Here is a 19,253-nt window from a genome sequence, read left to right as displayed (position 1 = left end):
TTTGGTGAACTCAAAGGAACCCATGATTTATCATCAGACCATTGCGAGTAGTTATCAGATGTTTTTCGAACTCTTATTTGATTGGAGCCCTGGTAACATGTTTGCCTACGTGTTTCTTCTCTGCTGTGTGTTGCGTCCAATGCATCCCGAAAAAGTTATTGTTTGGTATAAATTTAGAGCTGCCAACGTCAATCAATATTATCTTCTGAAATCCACCCCCAATCTTTTCAATACTGGGCTTTTCATTATCAAAACTATATGAAATTTCTGCAAGATATTCGTTTGATTATATTGATATTGATCTGAGCTAGATGGCTAATATCACTCCAATGGCTGTTTGTTATCTGAGGAAAACAGAAGAGCGTCTCCTGAGTGGTTGGGGCAGTTAGTACGCGAAAGTCATGAAAGGTTTTCTTGTTCAAAATCATCAAAGAAAATCTATATTTCAAGCCACTATTTGTGTTGCTTACCTAACTGACGATGGTATCGCAGACAGACCGCTGTAGGCACTAGATTGATGAAAACATACCATGGTATCATCCTTGGAGTAGGTTATTTTTCACAAGGACATACAGGTTTCGGTAAGACACATAGGCTGTATAATATGTCCTGCCGGGTACTCGAATAGGTTTCAGCGTTTGACAGATTTCCACTTTTGCCAGATTTTATTATTGGAATAATATACTTTGTTGAGGAGCTGGATTTATTCGGTGGAGTTTTGATAGGTGTGAACGAATTGCAGTGGAGGATCGAATAGACACACCCACTTTGAATGTATCTACCTGGATTTTTCATCGACAGTGTATTTATTCTAAGTGTCCTGGAATTCTGTATTGAGCAAGTAATTCTACGTCTCATAACTCATTTTCTTCAGCAAGAATTGTTCATTCTGACAATAAAGGTTTCTTTCTAGTCTCTATATGTATAACCGGCCTCACCTTTCTTTTTATATATCTCTCAATATTGTATATGCTCTATTTTTAGCCGACCCCGCATAACATTCCGAAATCTCCGTTGCAACCATAGTTATAAATGTCACAAGTGTGTGTGACGTCACCGTTGAGTGCCCGGGCGACGTCACGGGATCGGGAACGGTGCCAATGACGCTATTTTAGTATCGTCGCTGCGTTGCCGCCAATAGTCTTAGACTGGGAGATATGTCAAATGATTAATTACCGTTGAATGTTCTGATGTGCTAGATTTACAAGACGGACTAATTAGTGCAGTGCAAAGCGACGCGGTCATTCAAAAAAAATATCTCGGAGATAGTTAAACAGATTATCAAAATGTTGCTTTTATTGAATTGTGAATATGTACGGAATGTTTCTAGTAATTTATTAGTGTATGGCATAAAATAGCGATACTACATATTATAAAATGAAGTGATCCAGCTGCCAGCCTGGTTGAACGCAATAAAGTCAAAAACTACGAAAAAGAGTTTCATACGGTTTTATCAATGAACAAAGTGATTCAAAAAGAAAGTTTCATCAATGTCTTTTGTGAATTTTTCGAAATATGACGATGTTATTGATGATGAGTGGAATACGGAACCAACTCAACAATTTCGTGAATGTCATAATTGCTATTCACATCATAAAATTCAAAGCAATGCCTTAGGAATTATCGTAGAATTGCACTGAAGTAAATTCAAGCATCATCAAAAACCGATACCTTGCGTATGACGGAGGAAGTTTGTTTTGTTTCTGTTTCATACTTCGAAGGTTGAGTTCCCATTTTTATTTTGTGTTGTCTCTGAATAGATAATTACCTACGTATTCCAAAATCAAAATATATAGTTGTGAACATACTTATTTTCAACTCAATTTCTTCAAATGTCATTATCATCAGTTACAAGCTGATGATAATGACAACAATGAACATGTAGGTTTGGTCACTTGACACCTGAAGCCTTTCACCAGTTACTCGAGCATTCGGTGCAAAATCGGACCGACAGTCCGGGCGCAATTGGAAGGAAGAACACTACTTCCTCTCCGGTGCCGGCCGTGGGTCTACAGGGATAGACCCATAACTCGGTCTGGTAGTCGAGGAAGGGGCTTGCAGAACTCACCCGCCCAGTGGAGTCAATGACAAGGTGGTGACACATAACAATGACTTGCCTACCGACAGCAACCCTGACAATGACAACAGAAGTTTTGATTGTACATGTACACCGCCGTTCAATCGCTTTCCGGGATGTTATCATGGCCTTGCGGTTAGGAATATTGTCGAAATCACAAGATGAAGCCTAAGATCAAATTGGCACCCGATGTGTCAGTTAGCAAACCGGTTAATATGCCTTTCACGCACGCGATGCGGAATGATAAATTTGTTGGGGATTGAAATGGACACCAATTTGTGTTGGCACAATCATGTCGCTGGAATTGCAAACGTTGCTCTTCAAAAGCTGTACAAACTCCAGCAACTTTTGATGCTTCATAAGGCTCAGATGTGACTTTCTTTGGAGTATTATCTACATTTATGGAGCTCCGCCCTTGAGAATACTCAGAAAAGAGCCATCCACCTGATTGGAGACGCGAACCTCACTTGCAACCTTGATAGTTTGGAACGTCGAAGAAAGGTTGGGGATTTGTCTCCCTTAAATAGATACTTTCATGGGAAGTGTTTATCTTGCACATTGCAATTGCTCAGATGCCTTCAACAACTCATACCACTCTGGCTGACTCGCTCCACTATAACAGCTGGTCAGGCTGGAGTTGAAACAGAGTAGGTAACTTTCAGGAGGGGTGTATTTCAGGATCAGCTGGGAAAGCTTTTTTTGAACCTGACAACCATTTTAGGTGAATGAAATATCTAGGACTGGTATGTGGGTTAATGAAAATATATAATACAAACAAAGATATGATATGATAGATATGTATATACACATACAAATTCTGGATAAGTTGGAGACTTTTGTTCTTGTCTTCAAATGGAATAAGGCCAAAAACATAATTTCAATAAGTCAATACATGCATTTTCAATCGAATACGTTTGAATTTTTTCTCGAAGGACGAAACTGCAGTAATGTCAGTTACAAATATATGTGGTTTAGAAACATAGGAAGTGAACATTCTCAGTTTTCTTGATGATCCCCTATTACGTAGTAACGGCTACATCCATCAATTCATTCGAAGAGTAGTTGAATTTTATTTCGTTTTCATGGCTGAAATTGGAAAAACTGAGTGTTTTCTTTATGATTTTTCTGTCAGAAATCTAGAGTTCCGTCGTTGACCTCCAACTCTCTTTGCGTACTACTGTAGGTATGCGTCGTGAAAAACCAGCCCCTCAAATTTCACTGTGATATATCGGCGTGACGTCCAGTGTACAGTGTTGTCGCCATACAATATAATACTTCATTTTTAGACTTTTAGATACTCAACTTTGTCCATCAAACAAAGTAATTCAAACACTGATAAATGCGTGACCACCACGCACATTTGAATCTATTAGGTAAAATAAAAAATAACAAGCCTCCTTACACTGGCCAATCAGATTCAACTGCCATCGGCTGGTGGATTTTATTCAGGTAAATCGTTACAGTGTGTGTACAGTTACGTAATTTTAAAGTTTAAAATTTTTGACTTGCTTGGACTTGCTTGAACGTGCACTATGCATCATAATTTTTCTGAATACTCTGTTGGTCGTACGGACAGAATATAGATATGCAACGTTACTTTTATTACCGCATGCGGCAGTAGCGAATTAACATTCAACATGTATGAGGAAGCGCATCGAGCGCCGAAGTTCATCCGTTTCAAAGATAAGAAAGATGTAGCGGGGTACCAAAAAAAAACGCAATATACCAGGTGTCTCAAGCATGATCATTTGTAGAAAAAAAACGCGCTCTATATGGTTCAGATGAGGTTTTTTGTTGTTGTTCACCCGGATGACGAATTTTATCTTGTAATTTATTCTCTATATTTTTCCAGTGTTCATTTTCAACTACTTTTCGTTTATTGATTAGTCTTTTGTTTTCAGTTCTATGTCTTAACTCTCCATTATGGCGGGATACCTCATTGATAGATATTTTGTTACTTGAGTACCATCCAAGAAAGTTAACTCAGACAACTACCATCCACAAGTTGAAGATCATAGTGGTTTTCAAATAGGTGATTTTTTCCTGCGTATAAATACTACGACCAAAACTTAGATCAAATGATTTGGTTTTCGAAACTCATTCAACAGTATCATTGGAATGCTGCGACTAATATAATTCGCGAAACAATTGGAAATCTGATTCAGTTATTGACAGAAAGTTACGGTCGCTAAAGTTTTGTCCCAATAAGTCATATTGGAGGTGTTTCGCGTATACCGCCGACATATATGTCAAGCCGTTACGAATTTGTTCTCTTTGACTTCCCTCTCAAATTGACGTGTTTTTTGCCAACGGCAAATTCTTCCTGCTAAACAAAGTACTAGGGGTGGAAAGTTTTGAAATGAAGGCACTGTATAATTGGTATATTAAAGTTTCTACTACCTATGGACAACAACGTCATCAGAACTGAAAAAATATCTCCTTTCCAACTGAAATGAAATAAAGGTTTCAATCAACTCAGCAATTATTGTTTTTCAGAGAATTATTCGAGACTTTAATAAATTTTCAAACAAAATTCGATATGAAAATATATTCGGTTTTTGTTTGTCGTTGACTACATTTCGAAAATATATATCTCGGTGACGAAAACATACCAATTCAACGACAGGTTGGAAAATATGAAGTGATCTAGAGAGATATTGCGAGCAAGTAAACATCTGAATTTGCGTATGTACGGCAGGTGGACTAGAAACAAAGGAATGTTTCAGAAGAATGAAAGAATCCTGTTTTCGTTGTTTGCAAATCGGGCTGGATAATATTTTTTTCATTTAGGAACTTGATCGATTCAGAATCGAAAAAAAACTTCCTAACGTAAATCTGTTTATGAACAGCAGGGGGATTGCAAATAATGAAATGTACCAGAAAGAAGTTCATGATTTTGCTGTATGCAAATATAAAAAAAACATTTGGAGTAATAACAGTGCATTCTCATATGAATAGGAAATTTAATATGCGAAATAATATAGGTGTACCCCAAGTGTTTATTTTGGGACCATTGTTATTCCTCATATTTTTAAATGACATTGTAACCTTAGCAGAAGGATTTAGAATTCACTTATTTGCCGACGATACCTTACCTTCTTCAGTAGTGAAGATGTACATGAGTGTGTTGATACTATAAACGCTAGTCTTGAAAGGTTGTATAGATATTGCTCTGCGAATCTGCTGAAGATGAACGTAAATAAAACAAAGGGATGTTATTAGGGAAACATAGAGATCATAATAATGAAAACCTACTTCTACTATTAAATGACAGTAATATGAAGAAGATAAACAAATTCGTGTACTTGGGTGTACCTATTGACATCAACTTGAAATTCAAAGAACATGCTAATCAAGTTATCAAAACAATAGCTTACAAAATCAACTATTTAAGAAGATGTTCCTCATATATGAGCCAGTGGTCTGAATTATTAGTCTGCAACTCCATGATCTTTCCATATTTGAATTATCGTTCTACCATTCTGTTCTTTCTCAATCAAAATGAAATAGACAGACTACAAAAGATGCAGAATCGTGCTATGCGAATAATCTTACAATGTTCGAGGATAACACCCATAGCAAATATGTTGCAAACTCTTCAATGGCTACCAGTGAAGAAACTCTTCGAGTACCAAACATTAATTTTCATTTTTAAAACCAAAATTGGATATTCACCTGTATATCTACAGAATGAATCAACTCATGTGGCTGAAATACATGGGCATATTACTAGAAACAGAAGCAATATAAGAGTTGAAAAATATAAAAAAATAGTACACAAAATTCTTCATTTTATAAAGTAGTAGAATGTTTTAATGACCTCTAACAAGAAATTAATGGAAATATGGTATATTCCTATGTATGACTTTCTTATGTAACTTTTTATTTATACATATGTATTTTTAATCAGAATGTTTGTAATTTTTCATATTGATATTATTTTATTTATAATGTGACAATGTATTTACTATTGTGAATGAATTGGTTTGTCATCTAAATGAAGAGATATATATTATCACTGATTTATTCATTCAGTCAATCATTTACAATCATACTGAAGTTATCATAATTATTTCATGATTGCTGGTATGAGAGTTGAAAACTCCAGGACATACATATATTCATATACAACAAATGTAAATGATACAGTGCCGATGTACTGTATTCATCATCCACAGCATCTTTTTTATAATATTCGGTCGCTAGCCAGGCGGTTCAACGTGGGTGCTTTGTTCACTCACTCGAATTGACTGCCGTGTTGGTCGGTGGTTCAAGCCCTAGTCTGAACGATCGATTTTCACTTGCTATCGTCCAACCCGTGTTAGAAATCACACGTCAAAAGGTAAGACCTCGTTAATCCTTAGCTCGCACAAGTTTCGACTTCTGAGGGTTGTCGTTCGTAGGGGTGCGACAGTTGGTTAACGGAAAATCAGCTTTTGGATAGATTTTTATTTTATTCAGTACGGACGTACTGTATCATCTACAGGACTTAATTTTTGAATGGGGTAAGAGATCAATGTCGAACAAATGGAGAGGAATCAATTTCAGTACTTTTCCGTTAAAAAGTTGATGGTGTGACATCACTCGCTGCAGAGATGTCATTAACTTTTTTCTAATGAAAAGAATGGTCTCCTGACCCTTCGCTTGAAATGTAAAAACAAATGCTCACGGATGAAATTGAACCACAGTATTCGAACAAAAAAAGCATTTCTGTTTTCAATCCGATTCAGAACTTTTTCCTTATCGATTATGTAGATGAGATTCCAGACCATGTTACCCTAGAAACATACAGGGTGTTTCAAATTCGATATTCACCATTAGGATCTCGGAAACTATTTGAGATACGGAGATGATTAAATTAGGGCAATGTTGCACATTTACATGACTAACAATATGCCGTTGAGAAAGTTCTGAAATACCAAGTATATCCTGAGATATCCGGAAAAAATAGAAATTTCGGAAAATGGTTTTAATTTATTTCTGGCTTTATTTTTTGAAGAATTCGAAAATGAATTGCACTTATGGGCGCTATATTGGATTCTTTCTGTTTTGAATAGAACAACATTTTACAGTTTCACTAATGTCTCATAAGTTATCATTCTTTTTCAAAAAATTGGAGATTTTGAAAGAAATTAATTCATATCATAAAAGACTTCGACTTTGATGTTACTAAATTTTACTTTCAATTTGTTACACTCAATGATATTTTGTTATTGTGCAAGTCATTGAATTTTTGGCGAAAAATGGCTTTCACGAATGATGAAAACAGAGATACGATACAAATTTATTACAAATACGATAAAAAGAGTGTTAGGACTTCGGAAATGTATTTAAACTGGTATCCCGAAAGACGACAACCACATCGAACTATGTTCATGTTATTGGATCAAAATCTCACCGAGTTTGGTTCGTTTGAAAAGCCTACGCAAAAATACGGAGACATAATCAATAATCAAAACTTAATAAATGAGGTGTATATGAGGTGAATTAGACATTGTGTCCTTTTCAATGAAAATAAAACTTTGAACAAATAACAATAATTAACTAAAATGTAAAGACAAAAGTAAATTAGAGCAAATGCTCAAAATGATGGCCTTGTTCATGATAACACAACTGTGCCATTCTTCGAATATTATACACTGCACGATTAAGTTCTCTCCTCCTCAATATTCCAAACTCTCTAACAATGCTGTGTTTCAGGTCCTCAATATTTCAATATTCCTTCTGACCATAAACTCTATTTTTCAGTACACTCTATAAGAATGTATCCATAACAATTAAGTCTGGAGACCTTGTTGGCCACCTCACCGGCCCATTATTCTCTATCCATTTATCACCAAACCTTTCAGTCAGGTAATTAGATAGTCCTCTGGTAGTGTGCGGTGGAACACCATCATGTTGAAACCAGATATTGTTATAGTTAGCCAAAGGTAGATCATCCAAATAATCTTCAAAAATCGACATTGAAAACTGGTTTCTCCATCTAGAATTTCGTCAAATGAATGACGACCCAAATTTCTATCTTTGTAAATTACTGCCCACACGTTAATACTAAATCGCACTTGAGGTCGAATTTCTTGGAACTGCATGGGGTTGTTTATGCTCCAAATATATTCGTTATTTCGGTTGAATATCCCACAATTCGTAAAAGTGCTTTCATCTGTCCAGATTACATTTTCTAGGAAAATAGAGAAATCCGTTCTTCTTATTAGCCAATTACAAAATTCTAATCGACTTTCGGGATCACCCGGATGCAATTTTTGAGATACATGTATTTTGTAACACTTTCAACCATTTTTTTGAGATGTCTCCAAGCACTTGTAAGACAAATATTCATTTTGGAGAAAATTTGACGTGTAGATTTCTCCGGGTTCATGTTTTCTGAAAATTGATAATTTTTATCTAACTTACCTTATACATACCATACCTCAGTTGTCAAATTTCCTTTAGTTTCCTGGTCCATTCTGCCTCTGAATTTTTTCCTCGGCTTTTCAAATGAACCGTACTCGGTGAGATTTTGATTCACTAACTTGAACATAGTTCGATGTGGTTGTCATCTTTCGTGAAATCCATTTTTCGCCAAAAATTCAATGACTTGTACAATAACAAAATGTCATCGAGTGTAACAAATTGAAAGTCAAATTTAGAAACATAAAAGTCAAAGTCTATTATGATAAGAATACATTTTTTTCAATATCTTTGATTTTTAGAAAAAGAATGATGAATTATGATACATCATCGAAAAGGTAAAGTCTGGTTCTATTCAAAACAGAAAGAATTCAATGTAGCGCCCATAAGAAAAAATAAAGTTGATGATGGTGGCCGAAAGACGTCTGTAGTTAATAACTCCCTGCAGTCCACGACAACAGTTGTTGGTGAGGATGATGTCTCAACAACCACCGTCAAGAAATACCTCAGGAGAACTGAGTGTCATTTATTTTTACTGAAGATATTCCAAAAATTAAATGAAGATGACCCTGACAGAAGAATGCAGTTTTGTGAGTTAATAATGATAATAATAATAATACATTTATTATTTACCAGTACATAAAAATAATACAAAATAACTTTACAAAACAAAAGTATCAAATGCAGGTAAATAAAAGGAGAGCAGTTAGACTCTGCAGCCAATTCTTCCACAGCCCCCTTGAGAAGCCAATAAATACATAAACACGATAAGAAAAGTAAACTATACATTTTCGAACTCTAACCAAATATAATGTTAACAACTATGATTGTTGAGTAGGATTTCATACATAATCCACTGATACAGGCAACAAACTATTGTTGACTAAATAGAACTCGTTTATACCCAAATTTAAATGCATCACAAGTTAATGTCCAAACATTTAATTGCAAGTCGAAGCTACATAAAAAACATCAGTTTCAGTGACGAATCAACTTTCAAACGGAAATGTCAATCGCCAGAAAGTGCGACATTAGTCAGACATAAACCCATATATTTCTCAAGGTCACACTCAATCTCTTGAAAAAATAAATGTCTGGGTAGAAATATTGGGAAATTATATTGTTGGTGTCATATATATATATACAGGAAATTCTGACTTAATTCATGTTTGGAAATTCTTCAAAACCTGAGTCACCCACGAATTCAAGAAATTGTGACCAATCATCAATATAAATTCAAAAGAACTATCGTCCAATTAGTATAATCTCCATCGAAAAAATATTAGAGGAACGATTATACTTAGAAGTATAAATGATGGGACAATAATTCATATAAAAAACAATTATATATTCGATTTTGATATTATTGAAATACAGCACATACAATTTTTAAAAACAATTATTAAATTTGGGAAAAATCTATATTCGTGACAGCATGCTATAGATCACCATATTCCGACACAGGTGATTTCATTCGTATTCTTCAGAAATACTTTGAAAAAAATCAAACCGAAACAGAAAGTTACTATATATTCATCGGCAATATGAATATAAATCTTCTCAAAGATGATGAAAATAAATTTGAATATTTAAATACTCTAAATAAATATGGATATATTTCCACTATTAATGAGCCAACGAGAGTAAACTCATGTCTCGACCATATTTTTATTAAATCAAAATTAAATATAACAGATACGATTATACCCCTCATAGTGAAAACAAATATAATAGACCACTCAACGACAATACTAAAAATAGTTATAAAAAGCACACATAACAATGAATCTAACAGCGAATTCTACTATGAAACGAGATTATATTTCAATGGATCCCAATATGGATTTCGTAAAAACAAGATGATGAATAGCATAGATTTGATTGTGTATCGCATGAGATACTCATTGAAAAATGGTGTAATTATCATTCGAAAGAAACCATTTTGAGTCTTCTTAGGTCCTATCTTGAAAACAGGTATCAGGGTGCTGATCATAATAATGTCAAATTCGACATCAAACCGATACAATATGTAGTCCCATATGTACTAGCGATTAGTTTAAATATTCGAAAAACAGTTTTGAGTAAGTGAACGTAAGAAAATACATTTTTTGTGGTTACAACTAGTAAAACTTGGTATAATTTGTGAAATATCAGTTTTTTGTATAGCATACCTCCAATAAAAAATATATTGAAATGTTGGAACATTTTATACAAACAAAAATATACAGAGTGTTCTATTTGAAAAAGTTGAATAATGTATGTTTGAAAATGAATGGAACTTGGCCAGTTTTACTGACCACCCTATAAATTGTTTCCGAAAGTTGAGATTCTGAAATAACTTGGCAATGCCGCAATGAAAATTGGAAAACAAAAATTCCTTAGAGAGCTAAAAAATCGGATGACGTATTCATATACTGGTTATTCTCTTCAAAGAAATATAACTTTGCTTGGCCACGCCCGGCTGAATCACCCAGTATACGCAGTATGAGCAGTTCCAAAGATTGTTTCCTCTAATAGCAATGGACCAAGTGAATCTTGGTCCATTGCAATTAGTAATAATAATAATAAAAAGTAATAATAATGACGGTATTGACGAGACACCAGTGTTGCTTTACGCTCCGATGGATATTGAATCCTTTGTGTGGAACGAGAAGTGCCGAATTTATTGGAACTATTCGTTCCCCACTCTCAGGCTCATACAAGTTAATAAGCCTCATGTAGTTCTTCTCGACCACCAAGCAGGACGATATTTGTCGTGGAGTTTTCAGCTTCTGGCGAGACAAATATCGTTCAGACAATACTTATTTTGGAATAATAATGTTAATGTATTATTTATATGTATTCCTTTTATGTTGTAAACATTTTATTTTTATTGCAATAGTTTTTTATGTACTGTAACCTGTCATAAATTCATTTATACATAACATAGTTGAATAAAATTTTACTCTACTCTACTCTACGTCCGCACTGTATATTTTCGATATTTATTTATCTCTTGACGACACACCACTGCCAAGGTTTGGCAGAGGAAACAGTAATAGAGTATACATATCACTCTGGTGCATTCCACGATAGGTTTTTCTACAGAAATCCGGAATTTGTTATGCAAATAGATGGTTATAAACGACTAAGTGAAATCCTGGATCTGATACATTTTTAATGGCTGTGTTTCACCATTGCGGTAAATGGTAGAGCATTCCAGAATGAAGGTATTCAGCACTTTTCAATGAATATTTCAGTGCATAAGTGATCAATTCACGATTCATTTCATATCCTCACCTTTAAAATATTTGATCGAAAGAAAAGATTTTCAATGTAAGACAGGTTTTCACTGTTTTTGAAAATGAAAATAAAATTACGCAATGTATATGTAGGAAATTATTTTTATATAAAACTCAGTTTTGCTATGTATTGAATGAGTTACAGTTGTCTCATTTATCACTCCCTGTCAAACCCATACATTTTTCCAAAAAATACTTGGACTTGAAGTGAGTAAAAAATTCGAATTTTCTATTTTTGAAAAGTTCATACTGGGATCGATATACTTGTGTAAAATGTTCACTTAATCCCAAAAATTACTGATCACTCAATTATTTCTGTAAATTTCCTTTTTAGTCAATCTAACAAAGAAAGCTCAATAAGAAAATACATAGTTCTTTGTGATGATAATTTGAGTATGATTAAGAATAAGCTCATTTCTTGTAATTGGTCTTTGAACCCTATAGACGTTAATTTACTTTATGAAGAATTTCTCTAAAAATGTTCAAATATTGTCAATCGTATTTATTCCATACAATTAATAAGTTCAAAAACAATATTCCTTAGTTTGACAATGAAGTTTTTATCAAAACTAAGAAACGGGATGAAGCCTATAAAATATTTGTGAAACGATGTGGTTAACTCATTGAAAATAAAGAAAGTTCAGTATCATCATAACAAAATAGAAAGATACAAGAATAATTCTCACTTGATATGGAAAACCCTAAAAACCCTTGTAATAGTAATGATCATACATTTCCTAACCTAATCCAATTTGAAGATGAAGAAGTAGTAAGTACTAAAAAAGGTGAACCTGACATGGCCGAAACTTTCAACCTATACTTTGAAAACAGCAGGTATTGGGAATTTTGAACATGGTTCAATTTGAATAATAATTTATATTTGCCCTTCAGCACTTTCAGATTGATTACTTCAAGAGATTTTAATGATATAATTGGGTGATAATAAATAAATGTAGTATTCGTGAAATCTTGAATTCTAAAATGTTAAAGCAAGTATTTGTAACAGCTGGTCATGCAATCCTCAATCTAATCAATATATCGCTCCAAAATGGTCAATTGCTCAAATTATTAAAATTATTAAAAATACAAACACTATGAAAGCAAGTGAATTTATACCTATTGATACCTTACCGCTAATAGAAAAGGTTTTAGAAATAACAATATTTAATAATTCATCAGAGTTTATTGAAAAAATATAAAATCATGTTTATCAATCAATCTGGTTTTCGAAAATAACATTCCTGGGAAATATCACTACAGTTATCGCTAACTAAATTTACCAATGAAACAGATAAAGGTAAATATGTTTTAGCTGTCTTTTTATATTTCAAAAGGGCATTTGAAACGATTGATAGAAGTATTTTGCTTCAGAAGCTGAGATGATATGGGATTCAGGGGATTATTTCTCATCATATATAACGAATCACGCATGAGTACCACAAGGTAGTGTGCTTGGTCTCCTATTATTTATTCTGTATCTGAATGATAAACAATTAGTTGAAGACTGTGAGTTCATCAACTTATTTGCAGATGATACCTCATTGGCCTGTACAGGAGTAAATTTAGAAGAAACTTTTGGCAGAATGAATAAGGTTTTAGAAAAAGTAGAAAAATATCTGAAAACCAATACAATGGAACTTAATGTTGAAAAAACTAAAGCAATGATAATCACTACTGAATTCAAATACAATCAAATAAATACAAACAATATAAACATAAAAATTGAAGAAACGTATAGAAATAGTAACGTCACTGAAGTATTTGCGATTTCAACTTGATAATTGCTTATCATTCGACGTCCACTTCAAATATATTGAAAAAAAGATTACAAACAAATTATATTTTCCCTCAAGAATTGCCAATAACTTATCTTCAGATAAAAAATTATAGTATATAAATCAAAACTCCAACCCCATTTAGACTACTATGCATTTATTTCATTTTCTTTCAATTTGAACAAAGTGCAACAAATACAAAAACTACAAAATCGGGGAATGAGAATAATTTTAAAATGTAATAGGTATGCAACAATTCCTACCATGTTATCTGCTCTACAATGGCTCTCAGTATCCAAAAGATTATTCTTTTGTTCCATGGTTTTCATTTATAAAATATTAAGTAAAATGACCCCACCATACCTGCTATTATTAATAACTTTCAATAAGGTCATTCGTCACCATTCTACTAGGCACAACAGTCACATTCATAGAATAGAACAAATACAGGAAATAGTATGAGCAGTTTATTTTTCAAAGGTTTTGTCCGATTCAATGATTTACCTGATTCAATTCAATCTACTCTATCATCAAAGATTTTCAATAGCGAACTGTTGAAATATATTTATGATGGTAATTGAAAAATTTATTTTTGTTCAGTTCAAATTATGTATGTACATAAAGGTGTATTATTTACATAAATTTCGTTGATTGAATTATATTTTAAGTTACCTAGCCTGTATATCAAGGAATCCTAATTCAATAAATTCAATTGAAATTCAAATTCAAACAACTTCTTAAGTTCTACTACACAGTAGTATCATATTGATATAGAAGGAAATATTAAAGCAGGTATAACATTTTGTACGTCAATAACCCTGTCAAATTATCGAACGTTGACGTGGTGGTAAAAAACAGGTGGTTGTAATTCAAAGAAATTTACAAAAACAATAATGACGACATACCTACTGAGAATCTTTTGATCTTTTTCGAAGAAAAAAATTCTCTGACGCTGAAAAGAGTCTCATAATTTGATCCGAATCGAGAATCGAGACACTGAGCCTTTTGAGAGAGGTAAGCCTCCTAGATGATCTATTTATATAAGACGATACAAGAATAAGAGGTCCAGGTTACAGCATTCATGAAACTATATAAGTATATCACTTTTGCTTGAAACTCACATTCAGATATTCAACTTTCCTGAAAAAGGTTGGTTGAGAAGTATATTAGGGGGAAAAATATAAAAATAACTCAGTTCATTAGTATTGCCGATATTTGATTCGTTTCTTCTTTTCTTTTCGAACAATGTTTGCATCACCCAAAGCTGAAAACACCATGATAAATATTGACTTATTCTGATTATCGGTAAGAACTGGTCAGGCCATATATGTGAAGTTCTGACCCATTGGGAGGGCGTGCCACTCTCCATAACCGTGGAATGAGCGATCATGGGGTCAAAAAATTGTACCCTGAGCAGACGCAGGGAGCCAAAAATGAGAGCTTTCTGCATTTGTCCAGCTGATATTTTCACCTTCATCAAGCAAACCGGTATCATTTTGAGATGGAAAAGTGGAGAAGGTGACTCACCTCGTTCACTGTCGAAATTCAAACTAACACCAACAGCCGCTCGGGCAGCTGCCTGGAAGAGAAATGTCTCTTTTTCGGCTCTCATGGTATCTGATTAATTCGAAATCCTGATAAGTTTACAGGCTCCATCCACTTTCATTCTGTCATGTTGATACTCCAAACTCAAAAATCAGGGGAAGTACAATCGTGGAACGGACGATTCGATATGCATCATTTCTCAGGTCTTTACGTCTAGTTGATACACCTCCTCTTGAGATCATTTCACTTCTCTGAAGGAATATAGTAGAATTGAAACTACAAGCATATTTGTAGTAGCAACTTCGTTTTCACCAGAAACTTCTGACGATCAGATCTGCAAGAGTTTGTGCTGATACTTACCGCGGAAAGAATTCCTCACGGAAATTACCAATTCTAAGTGGCGTCGTTCCACCTCCAAATTGCGCAGGATGCTTCCATCTGCAGACTGCAAATCTTCCCCATAATCCCCACGTCATTCTCTTTCGAGATGAACGGTTACATATTTGTCCATCTCTAATTTCATAACGATAGTATGTGTGTACTCTTCCACCATCGTTGAGAACTATTGAAACACCTTTTAGCAGGGACATGAAGTTCAAGAAGATCCATACCAAACAAATGGGTGTACTTATGCCTCTGGTTTCAAATTATGCTAAGTTGTAATATCGACTGATTTCGAGTGCGACAGATGATGGCAACGGTGAGATGCAGAATATTAAAGAACTGAGGAAATAACCCTATTTGGAAGTGATCCACTCTGTTTGAACAACAGCCTGAACAGATTTCATAATGGAGTGAGTCCTCCAGAGTTGTTCAAGGCATCTCATTATTTTGTCGGATACCGCAAGGCATCTAAGCACATGCAGAATTAGCTTATGCGATATTGCATCAAATGCTTCGCGGTAATCGGTTCGGACAAGGTGAGGTTACGCTCATACTGCGTTTTATATCTATCGATGAACATGTCCTCTAGACAACAAGCGTCTTTTCTCGCTGACTCTTTTTTCTTATATATCGATTTGAAGAGTATTTGTGTGTACACTAAGCTCGTAGATAATTCATACACGAATTGAAAATTGTTACTGGTCTGAGAGGATTGGGAGTGGACAAATCTCTGCTCTTGGAGATAATAACAGTCCACCCTTCGACAAACCAACCTGGAAGCAGCTACCCTCCATTTACTCATGAGTTGAAAACTCTAAACCGATGGCAGTGGGTGCAGTTCCCTCACTCATTGTTATTATCACTATTATTCCGACCAAAGTTGAACCCCACTCTCCACATCGTGGGGTGAATGAACATCGGGTCCGATAATCATTCACCATATGAAGACGCAGTGAACCAAGAATGACAGTTCTTCCGCAACTATGAAGCCAAGGTTTCTGCCTCACTGCGACAAGTAGGCTATCATTATTATTTTCCCTTAGGTTGCAGTGATCAAATCCTATCCCTGAAGCCTCGATACATTTGGAAGGACGCGCCAGCATTATCAACCAATGACAACTCCAAGTGATCATTGGGTCAGAGAACCACGTGTCAGCAGCAGGAGCAGTGAGCCAAGAATAACAGTCTTCTGCACTTGTCCGGATAAGATTTCTGCCTTAGTGCGGCAAGCCTTGAAATTCAAGAGAAAAAAGAGCGTCCTTCCATCAAGGACTCCAATAGTCGAAATAACCATTTTGACAGAGTGGTCTGTCTGGATAGAGTTTGTGGAGATTTAAGATGAAATATTGATATTTCACACGCTTTTTCTCCTCTTTTTGGACAGTATTTGTCTCGCCAGAAGCTGACAACTCCACGACAAATATCGTCTGTCGCTTTGGGAGTAATTGTTTTGTGAGGAGTTTTTATCAGTTTGTATCTTTTTGTATCAACACATCTTTGTGAGGAGTTTATTCTGAACTCAATTGTTCATTTCCTTCCTTCATTAGTTTTATATATGTTTTGTATAAAAATGGAGAAGAGGGCCAACAAAAGTTCTTCTGCAAAAATTAATCTCCCCTAAAAGTATACCTTTTTCGAATTATCCAAATTACACTATGAATTCCTGCAATTCAATATATACAAAATTCATAATTTCCAAATTGATGAATCATATGATACTTCAATGTAGTATAAATAAAACCAATTTCAAAGATTATGAATGGGGCAGACCCGTTACATGATGAGAACGAATAATACTATCCATGATGATAATTACACATGAATACAATTTAGAAGAAATGAAAATCAGCATTCCAAAAAATGTATGCAATAATTGTTCAACTAACAGAAACATAACATTATGTTTTTTTTTATGTCAGAAGAGCCATAATTCAAAAATTGTGAATATACAAAAATACTACAATAAATTCAAAAAAGCTTTAATGGACCTTTCCTTGGAGAATGGCTTTCACAATGTCAAAGAATTGTCAGAGACTTGATTATATAAGTTGCTTTTTTCTTCTGTTTCCTTTTGTTTGTGATAACAAGTCTTATAAATGTTGTATCAATAATGTATATGTAATTATGTGTATGATATTTCAATGATGAATACATTCTATTCGATTCTATTATTTCTTCCTCACAAATGGAAAGCACAAGTGATTGTTTACATTCTGAAGAAAACGTGTTCAATTAACAAGCGAAAAATTGGATAATTTTTGGGAATCTTCCATAGGGAAATTTCCACGCTCAACAAAACTTCATAGAAATTGAAAATGTTTGTGGTCGTAAATCCATAAATAAATCATTAGTCACTATTGGATTACTATTAATAGGACCAATCTACTTTGGAGTGCCATGAGCTTTTTAACGTGACTTCAAGTTTATTTTCGAGATAAAAAATATATTGTTTCCATTTTTGGCAAATAAAAATTTCAACAATATTTGAAAACTAAAACACATCACGTATGATTGATTTTTTTTCTGAAAAGTTGTATTTAATGGAAAATATACACTGGAAATTTTGCCAGGTGGTAATCCATGTGAATACTCCTAATTTTATGCCTGACCTACTTCTCCGAAATATGTTCAGGGTAGCATTGCGTTTATTTTCATGGAAAAATGAAGTATATTACATTGGAAATTATATGAATATGATATGTAAAGTCGGTAAAGAACATAGAAATATCTTGCAGAAAATGCTAGATCGTAATTTCCACTTTTGTTTTTTACTGGAATGAAAAAAGGATCAGAATAAATGGGTGCATTTAGTTATTAATCTAGAGCAAGTATTTCAATTCAATTCAATTCATATTATTCAATTCAGCTAATTGAAAATACATTTTTACAGTTTGTTCAATATTTTTTTTAACATATTTGATTTGAAAGGGTTATATTTTTGGGAGTGATTAATTTTTTGGGAAAGAAACATCATATCAAACATCATGTTTGATATGATTCCTCCAGTGATAGTTTCAGTTAGTTAATTTAATGCCTGTCTTCTGAAAGTTATCTTTTGAAGGATCATATTCCTATTTTAACAATATATGGAGCAGAGATAAGGTTAGTTGTACATAGAATATGTCCGATTTACTTGTTTTAAACACATCTAAGGCTTTCACATTGCTTGGGTATGAGAGGAGTGGAACAACTGATAGAATAATGTTCCTGTTTGAATCAGACGTATAGTTTATAACCTATGGGTGTTTTTATGTGGGTTAGTAATTGGGAGCTTATTGTTTAATCAGAATATATTGAAAATGATATTGTAATTCTCCATTAAAAACATTTTTACTTCTTTTTTGAATTTTATGGCACTTTTTAGTTTTTTTATATTATTTGGGAGAAGGTTATATAATTTGGGTCCATAAAAATGAACTAATTTTTGAGTCAAAGTTTTATTCATTAAGGGAACTGTAAATTATGTATTTGTAATACCTCTTGTTATTCGGGAATTTTGTAGCAAACATTTTTAACAATTCGTTTGAAACCACATTAAGTAACAATAAATGTAAAGAGATCTTATTTTAGTTTCCTCATACAAAAGATTGCTGAAGTAGTTTCTGTTTTTCTTCAGAACTATTTTCAAAATTATGTTTTGTGCACTTTGTGAAGTTTTTATTGTTGAATTAAAAATGCCTGTCCAAGAGAGAATGCAGTATCTTAAAACTGAATCTACATTAGAAGTATAAAGGGTTAATACATTTTTTTCTTTAATACATCTCGAAGAGAGTAGAATCTATT

At 33.8% G+C, this 19,253-nt stretch overlaps 1 protein-coding gene across 9 annotated transcripts in view; it reads left to right on the top strand.

Moving 5' to 3' along the window:
* LOC111504205 (potassium voltage-gated channel seizure) overlaps positions 1-19,253 on the top strand; it is a 741,437-nt gene that overhangs the window by 170,562 nt on the left and 551,622 nt on the right. The gene's annotated exons all lie outside the window — the stretch shown is intronic.

The sequence above is a fragment of the Leptinotarsa decemlineata genome, unplaced genomic scaffold (assembly GCF_025532065.1).
Source record: "Leptinotarsa decemlineata unplaced genomic scaffold, Ldec_3_MD MMD2_tig00026340_RagTag_RagTag, whole genome shotgun sequence".
Lineage (NCBI taxonomy): Eukaryota > Metazoa > Arthropoda > Insecta > Coleoptera > Chrysomelidae > Leptinotarsa > Leptinotarsa decemlineata.
This window is presented reverse-complemented; position numbering and strand designations above follow the sequence as displayed.